Here is a 16,513-nt window from a genome sequence, read left to right on the forward strand (position 1 = left end):
GTCCGCCCGAGTCTCCCCGCGCGCTCGCCCCCCGCACGGCCGGCCGCTCTCCCCGCTCTCCCGGGCGGCGGCGGGCGCGAGCGGCGGCAGGTGCGGCGGCTCGCCGGCTGCCTGTCCCGGAGCCCCGCGCATCTTCCTGCCCGCGGCGCCCGCTCCCCGCCGGCCCGCAGGTCCGGGAGATTGCGGCAGCGGTCCTCCCTCCGGGGGGTTTCCTGGGAACCCGAGTGCAGCAGAAACGACTGGGGTAGCGCAGAAGCTACTCTCAAAACCTGTAGGGATCGATAGGGCTCATCACGGAAAACCAATGGCTTTTAATACAGTGCTGTCGAGTGAATTCTGGAGTTCAAAATAGAGATCTAGGTACACACTTCTTTCCTTTTCCTGTTCTCTTTTTTTTGGGTCTCTCTCAGTGTGTGTCCCTTTTGACGCCAGTGTCCTCTGGAAGGTCAAAAATAAATATGACCCGAACCTAACAGTTCTTCTCTGCACATTTCTGCACAAAGGAGGGCGCTTTATTTCATTAAAAAAAGATCGGTAATTGCACGTACAGGTTGGGTTTCCTGGTATTTTACAAGTTCCCTAGCAAATTGGCGCCTCAGTAATTTATTTTTCTCTCCCAGAGCTGGGCACAGAGCTTGGGTTTACACCAAGCACAGCCCTGAGCAGTTGAGGTCTTGTGCGAGACATTGGGATGCCCTGATGGCTGCTTGTCATCAAGACCTTGCCAGCACTGAGGTCTTCATTTGTGTCTCCAGCGAAAGGACATTCATATTGTAGCTTAAACATTGTACTTGAAAATGAACACCGGCTCCCTGAGCCCCATGGTTTGTATCAGCTGAACTGTGTTCTTTCATGTGGCAGTATTTTCCGTCTCTGGGATTCTGGGTGTTCAGTGTTTTCCTCTTTTACTGGAAGTCAGATTTGCCGCGTTGCTCAAAAGGACAGTGAATTTCCCTCTTCAGACCCTGGCTCAGGCTGCTCCCCAGTTCCCACCGACCTCGAGGAATTGAGCAGGAGGGGCCACTGATCCCTTTGCCAATCTCCAGGCCCAGAGGCTCTGTGGCTGCCTCCAGTCCCTCCCTCCACACATGCACACTGTCAATGCAGTAAGAGGATTGTATTTCTTTTAATATCTACCCGAGCTCATCCTGCACTAACGTGATCCTGCTCTTGCCGCTCCTTCAGCAGCTGAATTAGCAAGGCTTCCTGCCCTCTTCCAGTTCCTGCTTGCTTGTCCAGAAAGTAGCTCGGATCCTCCGGCATCCCAGCCAGGTTTTGTCATCATTTTTCCATAGTTCATTTTACCCACTTGTAGGTATTCCTCCCCCTCTCCATTTCCTGGTAATTACTTGAATCTTTGGTCTGAAGCTTTTTATTGAATCCACTTTCCATCTGTGAGGGAATTTAGTGATATAGTCTGCCTTTTCACATTAAATTATTTCTTAATCTAGGTCACCAGCTGTTAATATGCCAGAAATAAAAGAAAACGTAATCTGTCTTACAGAGTATTCAAGCTCTTATGAATTGTTGAAAGCTCACTTTGTCATTACTAAGGTCAGGTGTGTGTTACCATTGCGGTTGAGGATGGTGGTTACTTTTCCCTGGGAGTGGAGGTCTAAGGGAGGCTTGCTTAGGGCTTCAAGTATCCTGTTTTCTTCCCTGGGGAAAGTAGCTGATGAAGAGTGCCTGCTGCACCAACTTTAGGGGATTAAGACACCAAAAGGCTGAGCATATGGGTTCTACCGGTGGGTACCTTCTGCCCCTTTCCTGAGCCTGGGCAGCACAAGGAAAAGGGCATGTGGGATTTCAGCTGAGGTAGCCCAGCCAAGCCCAAACAGAAGCTACTGGAGAGTGGAAAACACAGTAAATTGCTGTTGCAGGCATTAGACATCTCCGCCAGTGATTCCTTCCTCTTCTATCTTTGGACTGTTCCTCTTCTCTGATGCACAGGTGCTCCATCGCAGTATCATCGCAGTATTTGTATGCCACATGTATTCTTTTTTTTTTTTCAAGGTAACGGGTTTGTGGCTGACACCATGTGTTTATTTTTTTTTGAAGATTTTTTTGTTATGTTAATCCCCATACATTACATCATTAGTTTTAGATGTAGTGTTCCATGATTCATTGTTTGCCACATGTATTCTTGAGACCTTGGCTCATTTTTACAATCAAATTTTCTCAAAAGAGAATCTACTCCCGTGACTTTCTCGTCCTCTGCACTACATCTAACAGCTGCATGCATTTTAGCTCCAAATGCATGACTGAAGCTACTCTCAGGGGGAGTCTTACGGTTTTTTTAATGAATTTAAAATACATTTTGTTCTTACTGAAGGTCTGTGAAGGTTCAGTGGCGAAAGAGGGAACAATATATAAACCAGAAAAAAACCGAGTAACAAATTAGGACAATTGTAATTCTACTACACAGAAATTTCACTATCATTTGATGGGTAGTCTAGTGGATCTTTTCCCATATGTACATATATATATTTATACAACAAAACAGGCTCATACCTTTAGGTTTTTGACCTGTTGATTTCATAATAATCATGTTACATGATTATTAATAATCATGAACATTCTTGAGTACACATTTAACATCGACATTTTAAATGACTGAACAATATTGAAATGCATGGATTTTAATGAATCTCCTATTTTTTGGACATTCAGTTTCCAATGTTTCTGTATATAAGTACAAATCCGTTGGGAAAACTTGTAGGGAAAATGGTTGCTCATAGTAGGGATAATGTTTGCATACACCCTGAAGTATTTCCTTAGATAAATTCCTAGAAGTATTATGTCAAAGATATGCTTATTTTGATTATAGCTAGATTGCCTTTCAGAATGGTTGTATCCATTAACATTCTCAACAGGGGTACATGAGACACTTGCCAACACTGGATAATAAAATTTAAAATGGTCTTTAGCTATGTCACTGGAAAAAATTTAGTTCCTATTTATTTCATTTGTTTGATTATTAAAAACCAAACATTTTTATATTCCTATTTTTATTTGTGAATTGTGTGTTTATATTTTTGCCCATTTTGTGCAGCATCTCCACCCTGTTCTGTGTAAGGTTACAAATATGGTTTCTTCTTTTTCTATTTACTTTTTCATTTTTTGATGATTTTTTTTCAGCCATAGAGAAGGTTTATGTTTATATTATGTTTATGTTTTATGTATATCTGCTTAAATCTATCAGTTGGTTTTGTATGGCTTCTCTCTTGAGTGTTGAAATAATCAGGGCCCTTCCACTTGTAAATATCAGAAAATTCAGTTCAAACTGGTTTAAGGAAAAAGGGGAATATAATTACTAAAATTAAAAATATGGCTCTTGGACATATAATTCTAAATGAGATTTTAACATATATATTTGTATTAAACTATAAATGTTCTTATACCTATGTGTGTATATAAATATATGTATATATGTATTATATATATTCCCTCATTTGATTCTATGAGGTAGATACTATTACTATCCCATTTTAAAGATGAAGCAAGGGTAAAGTGACATGCCCAAGGTCACACAGTTAGTAGGTAGCAAGGGTGAAGTTTGAACCCAAGGCAGTCCAGTGTTTTCCCATTACGTGATACTAGCTCTTATAATTAATGAAAAAGGCTGGGGTAGACAAACCTCAGACCTATTGGAACCTGGGGTCCAACCACAGACATTCGGGCTCACATGCTTTCGTCTCTGCTGTTCATTCTGTCAGCCTCATTCTTGGGGAAGGTTTTCTCTCCTGATGGCAAGATGGCTGTCAGCAGCTCTAGACAAGAGCATGTTTTTCCTTCAACATTTACAGAGAACTCAGTATAATTCTCATTGGCCTAAACTGGGCCTTGTTCTTCTCTCTGGGAGGAAAAAAAACCCTCTGGCCAAGGACCAGGACCATGGGTTGGATTGGGCCTCAGTCACAAACTACTACTGAAGCTGGGATGGAGAAGTTCCCCCTGGACCAAATGGGTTGCTGGTGGAGAAGGAAGGAAAATCAGAGTATAGAAAGGGAAATGAATGCAGCACTGACAAAATAAAAAGTGTCCACCTGGGTGGCTCAGTCAGTTAAGCGTCTGACTTCAGCTCAGGTCACAATCTCAGGGTGGTGGGATTGAGCCCCACTGCTGGCTCTGTGCTCAGCGGGGAGTCTGCTTGTCCCCCTCTCCTCTCCCTTTGCTGCTTGAACCCCACCCCTGCTCTGTCTCTCAAATAAGTAAATAAAATCTTAAAACCAAGTATCCACTGAGGCATACTTAAAAGGCCTGGTCTGTCCCATGTTTATATAAATAATCAATTTAATATTTGTTTAAAAATTTCCTACCAAATTAATATATGCAGTTTAAAAAATCAAGTATAATAAAATAATGTAATGTAAAGGGCTTCTTATGAAAAGTAGCAGACTCTGGTCCCCTTCCCTCAACCTCCAGTCTTGTTTCCTCAGAGGTAGCTATTACTAACCACAACATCTCTGTAAAATATGCTTATATACTTCTTTTTTTTCATATTTTGAAAGAATCCTTTTATTTTCAATTATTTATATCCTGTCATTTTCTCCAAACAATTTCTTTTGGTGAACATTATTTACATTTATTTATTTTTCTTTTTTTATATTAAAAAACTAGAGAATTGGCTGCTTTTTCATTGATTACTCTGTACAGGCACTTTTTTTTTTTTAATCCCTCTCTGTTTTCCTGAGTTGTTTCCATTCTTCCATCCTCGTTTCTGCTCCCTTAATTTGTATTGAACGCTCTGATCCACTAAAGATGCCTCCCCCCGTTTGTCATTGTTTGCTCACACCTTCTTTATTCCTTTACTATCATTTTAGTTGGGTTTTGGGAGGAGATGGAAATAAACACAGTCTGTCTATCTCTAAGCTTTTTTACTAAATATTTAATCCGTCTGAGATTTATATTTTTGTCCATCTTCTGTGAAATCTAGTGGCCTTTATTTGGTCTTAACCATCCTTGACTTCTGTGCAATATTTAAATTGGTGGAGAACTTGAAACATTTTTAAACATTTAAATGTTTTTTAACATGACTCTTGTGAGCAAAGGAACTTTTGGTATGTTATAATATGAATCTCTTTAAACATGTTTTTGTTTCTTTGCTTGTGTTTCATTTTAATAAGGGAATTACACTATTTAAAATTCTTTTTTTTTTTTTTTTTTACAGATTTTTAAATTTATTTTAGAGACAGAGAATGTATGTGTGGTGGGGGTGGGGGGAGCTCAGAGGGAGAAGGAGAGAGAATCTTAAACAGACTGCATTGAGCGCAGAGCTGGACTGGGGGCTTGATCTCATGACCCTGGGATCGTGACCTGAGCCAAAACCAAGAGTCGGCCGTTTAACCGACTGTGCCATCCAGGCACCCCTACGGTATTTAAATTCTAACAAAGTGTCCAGTTTGATATTCTTTGTGTCAGTTTATCTGCCCCAAGTGAAAATTATATAAGTCTTAGATGCAATTTTTTTCATGTATTATATCTTCTCAACTAAATTGAATATGCTTGAGGACAAGGACCCGATGTCTTGTGAATTGTACGTATTTGGTGATGATGTATTGATTTAACTTTCTATGTTCTTGCTTGTTTATATCGCATTCCTGCAAAGCATCCTTCCACATTATTCTTTCTCTGTCTCGTGAAATTATCATAAGCGATTCACTGTGTATCACTGTCATTTTCTCTTGTCATTTTGTAAAGGTAGTACATCAAATAAATTATTCTTACAGGTTCTGTACATGGTAAGAACTGCAACAATATTAGGTTGAACTGAGCTAACTTGTCATTTTTATAAGTCAAACAGTCAAATATTGGTAGAGTCATGTGGTTCAAACCAATATTGATTGTGTGATAGAGCGAGAAAAACAATGTCATTTCTTCCCATATACCAAATTATGTGATGCTTGTGGGTCTTTAAAAAAAATTATTGCCTTGCTGATGCCTGCAGTTAGGTTTATGCTCAAAGAGAAACATGTGGATGGTGTTTCTGGGTGCATGTGCTTGTGTGCATGTGTGTATTTATGTTATGTATGTTATATATAAATAGAATAGGAGAAGTAAGACCTTACTCTGTCCAGGAGAGTCTTTCCATGGGACCCAGGGCCCTGTCCATAGAAGAGTAGCTTTTATGACCACATTTACATCTGAAGACACTTTGGAGACAGAGTCCCCGAGGCAATCCAGGGTTTCCTCTTTCAAGGTCATCTGAAGATTTTTAAGATTTTATTTATTTATTTGAGGAAGAGAGAGAGGAGGAACAAGCAGGGGGGGAAGGACAGAGGCAGAGGGAGAAGCAGACTCCCCACTGAGCAGAGAGCCCGACGTGGGACTTGATTCCAGGACTCTGAGATCCTGACCTGAGCCAAAGGCAGACACTTAAACGACTGAGGCACCCAGGCGTCCCCGAAGACTTTCTTGTTGCCTGCTTCTACATTGTACAAGCTTATGCCTTCCCTTCTACTAAGATCATTTTCTCTGGGTGTATTAAAAACTGCCAAATTAAAAGTGACATGAGGATATTCTTGACAGATTAAGGCTTCCTTCTTTCATTTTTTTAAAAACACACTCAAATGTCCAGGAATCAATACAGTAGGGAATCAAAAGTACAGGAACTCAGATTTTAACACTAGTGAAATTAGCATTCTCCTTTATAGGATAGCATATTATATGTGTGGTGTATATATGTATGAGATTCATAAGTCATACTTTAGAAATCAACTTTGTGGACCGATACAACTTAAAATATCTGAAATACTTATAGAAATAATATGGCCCTCTTTACTTGGGGTATAAAATGAGGTTCCATTCTTTGAATATTCAAATGAAGTGATTTCAGCATCCCATCCAGTGTATGGTAAGAATCTCTTATTCCCCCTTGGGGTTCCTGTCTTAGGAGAAGTTCAGCAACCCTATGGGGAGTTCCCTCTCTCTAAAGGAATCAGTGGTTTTTCCTCTGGTCTTGTGGAAAATGGTCCGAAAACGGTGTCTAGCGTTCAGATGTCATTCTTGTCCCTCGGGTGGGCACTGTTGTGATCAAGGAACACATTACCCTCACTATTGGTTCCCATAGTAATGGCAGGGACAGGCAGCCTTTCTCTCTAGGTTATCCTCAACTATGGTTACTCTGTGCTGCAGATGCCTGAGCTCCAGATGCATGAGGTCTTTATCCATGGGTTTATCATTTCCAGATACATCTGCACATATACACACATAGCTCCCCTGTTCCAAGATCTCCCATGATGCCCGAGTTCCTAAGTTAGGAAAGATTTGATATCATCAAGCACTGATTATCCATTCCATCCCACTGCACTCTATTCCATTTCTAAGAAAATGCTTGTGGGAGCATACCAAATTGATCTCAAGACTAGAGTTTGGAAATACTATCCTAGAGGATCTCCACCATCTTTTCCTATATGTTGACTTTCTTTTAGGTCACTTCAGTCCATTCAGGAACGGGTGGATGTGAGTGTGTACCTGTGTGTGTGTATCTATGATTAAGTTTCAAACTGTCTTGGCTTTTTTTTTTTTAAGATTTTATTTCTGAGTGATCTCTATAGCCAACATGGGGCTTGAATTCACAATCCCAAGATCAGGAGTCTCATGCTCCACCGACTGCGCCAGTCAGGCGCCCCTATTGTTCTGGCTTTTTAAAGTCTGAGAATTTTCACCTTACTGTTCAAACATAATTTTAATTTTTTTTTTTAGCCATTTCTAGGGGGCCATCCGAATAGAACTTCGGAGGAAATAAGGGCCTGTGGGCTCTTTGAAGGGAATAACACATGTAAAGATTTCGTGTGTTGCAGATAAAATTTTCCAGATAATCTCGATAATGGCTAAGATTTACAAAATGACAGTACCATCATCACAGAGTTCAAAAATTTACCCATGAAAGAATATAATAACACTATATACACAGCATTATGCAAAATTTAACTGATAATAATTACAATTTCTTGAGAACATATCCATGGGCCAACTTTTAATATAGAAATGCTGAAACTTCATTCTTATTGATTCAAAATCTAAATTTAAGTGTAGTACTTAAGTAGAAACATTTCTTGAATGCATATTGAGCAAATCTCTTCTTAGGAATGATGTTGGATAAAGCCATGGGTAAGATCTTAGTTTTGAAATATTTGCTATGCTATAGGCATATATCAATTTTGATCGTTCTGAAGCAACTTAGGACAGATGTACAAAAAAATTAGAGACCCACCAATTTGATCATTTCACCTTATTCTCATAGAGTTATTTAGTTGAAAGTTTAGTTCATACATGGGAAGAACCTGAATATATCTATGCCATATATATATATATTTGCACTTAAAAGTGCCTACAATAATTTAATTAAATACACATGGGCCCAGGCATAAATGTACTCTTGTAATAGCACCTAGTACTGAGTTAAGGCTAAACTTACTTACTTTAAAAGTTATATATACTATTGTGAAGTTCATTTGGTAGAATACATTAATTCTTGTAGAGTCATTTATTAAGAATCTAATGTGTGAAAGACACTTGCTAGGTACTTGTAATATAGCAATCCATGAAGCCATCTTCCTTGAGCATATTGACCAGCAGGAGTTGGTAGAGAGATAAAACTTTGAATGTAATGATAACTACATGGTTAGTAATGAAAAACCATAATTAAAAATTCTATGGGGAGAAAAAAAGTTTTTTTATATAAGTAGGGAACTCACCTAGAGTGAAGGGATTGGACACACCTACCTGAAGAAGGTAGATGTTAAGCCAAGATCAGAAGGATGTGTTGCAATATTCAGGCAAGAGGAATGGGGTAAGGGTTTAGTGATTATGGGAGTAGGAAGCATTCCATAGAAATACGGAGTAAGAGCTGTGGAGACAGAAATAAGAGCTGTGGCATATAGAAATCAGAATCAACTCTTCACATTGGCCTTATAAATGATCTTCTTCTACCATTTGCATACTCAGCGAGGCAAAGTAGACCCTAATTGGGATGGTCCTGTTGCAGTAGCAATCCCAATTTTGTGTGATCGGATTTTTACCCTCACATGTTGAAGGGTTCTTGTGGGGTGAAGTTCCTCCTTGACACAGGGGTAGGACACTGGTTCAGAGCTGACTTGCCCTCTGAACTATACATACATACATACATACATAGTCATACATAGTCATCCAAAGATCCTTTTGTACAACAGCTGTAAACTCCAACCCCATCTGCTTTCATGGATTTGTAGGGTCTCTTATCTCAAACCATCAGAAATTCAAAATAAAAATGAGAGCCCTGGGGCACCTGGGTGGCTCAGTTGGTTAAGAATCTGCCTTCGGCTCAGGTCATGATCCCAGGACCCTGGGATCGAGCCCCACGTCAAGCTCTCTGCTCAGCGGAGAGCCTGCTTCTCCTCCCTGCTTGTGCTCTCTCTGTCTCTCTCTCGCTCTAACAAAAAAATAAAAAGAAACTTAAAAAAAATGAAAGCCCTTAAATGGTATACATCTACAAAGATGAGTTTGTCTTTTAAACAAAGGGTTTGATCAAGAGGTTTAATTGCATTTGGATACCCAACATTCAATGAGAAGAGAGAGAGAAAGGACAGAGAGAACACGCATGGTTAAGGCTGATACCAAGTTGACTTAACTATGTTGTGGGCATTGACTTGATCATTGTGCAGGCATGGTCTTGAATTTAGGAATAATCTGTTTGAAGTGATATGCAGCTTGGAAGGAATCAAATTTGGAAGAGAATCTTTTGTAGCCGACTTTCTCTACCTCTACGTAGTTATGGTTGCTAACAGTTCAATAGCATAGATAGTCTAAGCCTTGGAAGGATCTCCCATTTTGTGGTAGCACAGCCTAGAACTGTATGATACCTTTCACACACCCTGTAATTCCTCAATATTTGAGACGTCTGTTACAAGAAATCTTGCCCCTTTAACCTATGTATTTCTCTAGTAAAATACCAGTTTCCTGCCTACTCTCTGTTCAGTGGGTTCTTCTTCACATCTCTAGAAAACGATGTCCAAACTTTTTTCTCCCACCCTTCCAGGAAATGCGTGTGGCTGTGGGGACCACTAGCATTCTAAAGCAGGGGGTTAGGACAGGAGAGGGCTTTCCTGGGGACCTGTATCGGTCCCTAATTGCTCCTGTTAAGTGTAGAGAATGAATCTAGAAGTCAAGTTCCTCGAGCTCGATGTTTTCTCCAAGTGTAGTCAGGAATATTGGGGAAAGGGGTGAGTTAAAATGCAGATTCCTGGGCCTAGTTACAAACTCACCAGAATCTCTTAAGAAAGACTTGGGAATATGCATTTTTAATAAGTTCCTCTGATAATTCAAAAGTTTAATGAGGTTTGCAAAACACATTGTTCTAGAGAAAGGAGTTTGGTTGAGATTTTATGGTGGCTTATAATCTCCTAGGTCTACTTCAGGGTTATAATATGATGAGTAAGCCTTCTACCACTCAGTGACTATGAATTTATCTCCAATGTAGTGAAGAAAGGTGAAAAGCAGAACCCTTATGGGAAACTTAAAACCTAACCTTATAGTTAAAATAGTTTACTTAAATTTCAAAGAGATCAGTCAGTTTAAATATTGGAAATGTTTCATCAAGGGACAAATGTTTTCCTTGTTAAGAATGTTGGATAGCATGGAAGGTTGGATTCTGTATAATCTGATTCTGTAAAAAAAAAAAAAAAAAATTTTAGAGTGATGCTAGGTAACACATCAATCACAAAAAGTAGAAATGCCTCAACAACCTGCAGCGTATTTTTGGTCAGTGACAGAGAAGATGGGGTGAGTTTGAGAGATTTATTTATAATTACATTGATTTCATCTGTTTTATCATGGAATTTATAGTAATGATACTGCTTAAGTGCGTAGTAGAGAGTGTGTCAAAACTCAGAGGATGATTTTAGTCTCCTGTGGAAGAAGCCCTATTTGCCAGAGACTAGACCATTGGATTCCAAATTTAATTTTTTAAAATACTCTGTTAAGGATTTATGTGTCTATATTCTTAATGGATATTATTTTATAGCTTTCTTATGATGTCTTTGTCTGGTTTTTGTGTCTGAGTAATAATGCTTTCAAAGAATGAATTGAGAAGTGGCCCCTCTCCTTCTGTTTTTTTGGAAGAGTTTGTGAAAGATTGGTGTTAATTCTTCTAATATTTGTAGAATTCACCAGTGAAGCAATCTAAGCTTTTTTTTTTTTTTTTTTAAATTTGTGGTGAGTTTTTTGATTGCTAGTAAAATTTCTTTGTTTTACATCTAGCAGATTTTCTAGTTCGGTTTGAGTCTGTTTTGGTAGTTTGTGTCTTTCTAGGAATTTTCCATTTCATCTAGTTTATCTAGTTTGTTGGCATACAGTTGTTCATAGTATTCTCTTAGGTGGTAGTATTCCTTTTTGTGTTTGTAAGGTTGGTTGAAATGTCACCTGTTTCATTCCTGGTTTTAGTTATTTCAGTCTTCTCCCTTCATTTCTTGGCCAGTCTAGCTAAAGGCTTGGCAATTTTGTTAATCTCTCCAAAGAACCAACTTTTGGTTTCATTGATTTTCTCTATTCTTTTTATTCTCTATTCCATTTATTTCCACACTGATCTTTATTTTTTCCTTCCTTCTTTTTGCTTTGGGTTTAGTTTGTGTTTAATTTAACATGGAATGCTAGGTCATTGATTTGACATCTTTTTAATATAGGTGCTTATAGTTCTAAATTTCTCATTAAGAAATTTAGCTGCATCCCATAAGTGTTGGTAGGTTGTTTTCATTTTCATTTATCTCAAAGTACATCCAATTTCCCTTATGATTTTCTTTGATATATAGGTTATTTAGGAGTGCGTTGTTTTATTTCCACATTTTCTAATTTTCTAAATTTCCCTTGTTATAAGTTACTAATTTCATTCAGTCATAGTTGGATAACATACTGTATGTGATTCAATTCTTTTAAATTTGTTGAGGGTGGGATTTGGGTGAAGATGATCAAAAGGTACAAACTTCCAGTTATACGGTAAAGAAGTTATGGAATGTAATGTACTGTTTGGTGATGATAGTTACAATACTGTATTTTATATTTGAAAGCTGCCAAGAAGGTAGATCTTAAAAGTTCTCATCACAAGAAAAAATTTGTAACTATGTGAGATGATGATGTTAACTAAACTTGGGGTATCATTTTGCACTATATACATCTATCAAAATATTAGGTTATACACCTTAAGTTTATGCAACATTACATACTTAATTGTATCTCAGTAAAATTAGAAAAAATAAATTTATTGAGGCTTGTTTTTTCATCTAACTTATCATCTATCCTGAAGGATGTTCCATGTCCACTTGAGAAGAATTGTAGTCTACTGTTGTTGAATGAAGTATTCTATAGATGTGTGTTTGGACTCCTCAGCTTATAGTGGTGTTCAAATCTTATATTTTCTTATTGGTTTTCTGTCTAGTTGTTCTGTCCAGTATTGAAAATAAGGTACTGGAGTCTTGAACTATTATTTTTGAATTCTGTGTTCTTCTCTTCAATTCTGTCAGTTTTGCTTCATTTATTTTGGTATATTTTCATTAGGTGCATAAATATTTCTATTTGTTGTATCTTCTTCATGAATTGACCTTCTTGTCACTATAAATTGTTCTTCTTTGTATTTAATAACAATATTTTTCTTAAAGTCTGTTTTCTGATATTATAGACCCTCCAGCTCTTTTCTGGTTACTGTTTGCATGGTATATCTTTTCCATTCTTGTACTTTCAACCTGTTTATTTCTTTGGATCTAAATTGTGTCTCTTGCAGACAGTATGTAGTTTGTTATTTTTTATCCATTCTGCCAATCTCTGCCTTTTAATTTTGGTGTTTAATTCATTACGTTTAATGTATTTACTGATAAAGTAGGAGTTAGGTCAACTATATTTCAATAATGATGATGATGATGATGATGATGATGATGATATCAGTATGCTAAAAAGAAAAAGATTAGCCCAGGTACTGTGATTGTTTCAACATGAAAGTGTGGCACATGCCCACAACTCCAGGTTCCTTATTACACACGTTTAAAATAATTATTTTGATCTAGTGTTTAAATTTTTTTAAATTAATTCAGTCTTCAAGTCACTGTAGCCTACCTTTTTCCAGTTGTCCATCCCACAGCAGAGAGGTCTGTATGTAGAGGTGGCCCAGGTAAATGAAGAGGGAATCTTTATTGGAGGTGACCAGGAAAAAGTCTACACTGATCTCCAGAGGACATTAGAGGAGACCCTTTCAGCATGCGTTTAGAGCAACTTCTTTGGGGTAACATAGTAACTCTGCTGACTCTCCTGTCATCACTAAAGATCCTGATTCCTCAAGTTGAAACAGAAAGACTATTTCTATGTAAGTATGTGTGTGTGGGTGTGTGTGCATGTGTGGTTTTTTAGGAAACTTTTAGAATAAGGTATGGAATGCATGTATTAAGTTGGAAAAATCTTAGATGTACGGCTTGGTAGAATTTTACATATATATGTAAAATAAAATGTGTGTTGCTGCCACACAGGTGAAGTGAAGAGCATTTCTAGAACCCAGTGGCTCCTTCATGCCTCTTCTAGGTTAATACTTCCTCTCTTCTCACTTCCTCTTATTAGGGAGCCGCTATTCTGATTCTACTCCTGTAGGTTAGTTTCACCTGGTCTTTATATATATATATATATATATAATTTAATATTTTATTAATTTCTCTTGGGTTAATACCTAGGAGTAGAATTACTGGTTCCTCAGGGTAGGTGTCATTTAGCTTTAAGAGATACTACCAAATAGTTTTTCAAAGTAGTATACCAAATTTGCACCCCCATCAGCAGTCGTGAGAGATTGAAAAGTCTGTATCTTCAAATGATAAGTTTGGCGTTGCCAACAGAGTTGTGTTTGTTCACAGCTATATCTGCATAGGACTCGTACTGCTTAAGGCGAAAATGGTTTTATCTTTAAGATTTTACACGTAATTTCTCTTTCTACAGTTGCATCGTTAGTGTATTGAGATACCACCTTACACCAGTTAGAATGGCAAAAATGGGCAGGGCAAGAAACAGCAAATGTTGGAGAGGTTGTGGAGTTGTGGAGAAAGGGGAACCCTCTTACACTGTTGGTGGGAATGTAAGTTGGTACAGCCACTTTGGAAAACAGTGTGGAGGTTCCTCAAAAATTTAAAAATAGAGCTACCCTATGACCCAGCAACTGCACTCCTGGGTATTTACCCCAAAGACACAGATGTTGTGAAAAGAAGGACCATATGCACCCCAATGTTCATAGCAGCAATGTCCGCAATAGCCAAACTGTGGAAAGAGCCGAGATGCCCTTCAACAGATGAATGGATAAAGAAGATGTAGACCATATATACAATGGAATATTACTCAGCCATCAGAAAGGATGAATACCCAACTTTTACATCAACATGGATGGGACTGGAGGAGATTATGCTAAGTGAAGTAAGTCAAGCAGAGAAAGTCAATTATCATATGGTTTCACTTATTTGTGGAACATAAGGAATAGCATGGAGGACACTAGGAGAAGGAAGGGAAAAATGAGGGGGGTGGGAATTGGAGGGAGAGATGAACCATGAGAGACTATGGACCTGAGAAACAAACAGGGTTTTAGAGGGGAGGGGGGAGGGGGGATTGGTTAGCCCGGTGATGGGTATTAAGGAGGGCACGTACTGCATGGAGCACTGGGTGTTATACGAAAACAATGGATCGTGGATCACCACATCAAAAACCAATGATGTATGGTGACTAACATAACATAATAAAATTTAAAAAAAAATTTTACACATAGTCATAGGAACATTTCTCTCTCAAGAACCTGTCAATATTTAAGTTAGGTGGTGGTGGAGTGGTCACCAGTTTTAACTCACAGCACGATTCACATGCGCAGAAGAAGTGTACAGATTGTGTCTGTGTGGTTAGGGTGTGGGGCCAGAGATTGTGGTGCAAATAGTGTGCAAGGTTCTGTGGTGTGCTCTGCTCTGCCTCCTGTCCTCCAGGAGCAGTGTCTCTGGCCCACAAGTGGCTTTCTCTGCGGGTGTATGTGGTTCAGTAACTTAGGATCTGCATGTCTGGGCTCAAGTAAGGCCCAGTGGCATACTCCAACGGCCTCATCTTGGTTTCTCTTGGCGGTGTACGTTCCTCTGCCATCTGGCTGGACTGACTTTGGGCTCCGATCCCCAGCCACATGGTCACTGCCCCAGTAACTGGCCTCTCTTCCAATCTGGCAAGTTTCCTGGCCGCACTTCCAAGGAACTGTGTGTTCACCACATGAGTATCAAGGACATCTTGGGGAATTTAAACTTCAGGGTCTCTTTCACCTGGTTGAATAGTGTCGCCGCAGTGGTGTTGCTGCGCCCACAGTTGGTGAGAAGGGCAGGCTGAGAAGTGATCTTTATAGAGTGTCCATGGGTTGTCAGGGCCAAAGCTCTTCTTTGCCCTTGACGTTATCCTCGCTCCAAAGGGAGGAGAGGGGAAAATTGGGATGCACTTTTCTCCCATCCCTTATTCTCCTCTCCGTGGAGGGGATGGCTTTTCTCTTCCTTCTCTTCTACCTTCCTGCCACAGAGCTTACCCTGCTGTCATGGTGAAGGAGGCATTTTATTCCACCGTGGGGCAGGGACTCTCGGAGCCAGGCTTTGTTTGCCTCTTTAGCATTTGATCTACTAAAAAGAAATGAAGGATTATGGAAAATTTTCACTCAAAGCCTCCTATGTCTTGTGCTCATCTGGTTTGCATTAAGAATTGGGGGCTCTCATGTTCATAAAGAGAAGTTATAGTAGAGGCTCATAAAGAGAAATTATAGTAGAGGCATCCAGGGGCTGAGGAGAGAGGGGAGCTTACTATTTAATGGGTGTAGAGTTTCTGTTTGGGATGGTGAAAAGTTCTGGAAATGGGTAGTGGTGATGGTTACACTGTGAATGCTCTTGATGCCACTGACTTGTATGCTTAAGAAATGGTTAAAATGGTAAATTTTATGTTATGTACTATTTATTAGAATAAAAACCACTAAACAAGCAAAAAAAAAAAAAAAGAACTGGGTGCTTTCTGTTAGGCAGGGTTATGAACAATTGGCATATATTAATTTAACCTCATAGTGAGCCTATGTAGTACGTGTTATTACTATCCCTAGTTTACAGATGTGGAGCCTGGAACCCAGAAAGGAACAGGTGAGGTGGTTTGCTTGAGATTACTTAACCAGTTCAGTATGGGTGTGGGACATGATCTTGGATGTTTGGTTCCAGAGAGCTCACATTTTCTGGAATGACCGAAAACTTTGCAGAGCAATGTTCTTTTCATCAGTTCGGGGAAGTTCTTCTGCAGTGTGGAGTTGAGAAAATATCAGGTCTCATGTAGTGGCCAAGGGTGGGGGAGAAGTTTTATGTGGTCTGGTACCTGAAAGGGTTTCATTCCTTTATGAGTCATTCATTGCTTTATACATCATCATATTTAAACCCTGGGACCTCTCAGTTACCTTCTTCTTTTTTTTTAAGATTTTATTTATTTGAGAGAGAGAGAGAGTGAGCACGAACAGGGGGGAAGGGCA

The 16,513-nt window shown here is 39.1% G+C and overlaps 1 protein-coding gene across 1 annotated transcript in view; it reads left to right on the forward strand.

The window, feature by feature from the left end:
* Positions 1-16,513, forward strand: part of AMPH (amphiphysin) — a 282,343-nt gene that overhangs the window by 348 nt on the left and 265,482 nt on the right. The gene's annotated exons all lie outside the window — the stretch shown is intronic.

This window comes from Halichoerus grypus, chromosome 12 (genome assembly GCF_964656455.1).
Source record: "Halichoerus grypus chromosome 12, mHalGry1.hap1.1, whole genome shotgun sequence".
In the NCBI taxonomy this organism is placed as follows: Eukaryota; Metazoa; Chordata; class Mammalia; order Carnivora; family Phocidae; genus Halichoerus; species Halichoerus grypus.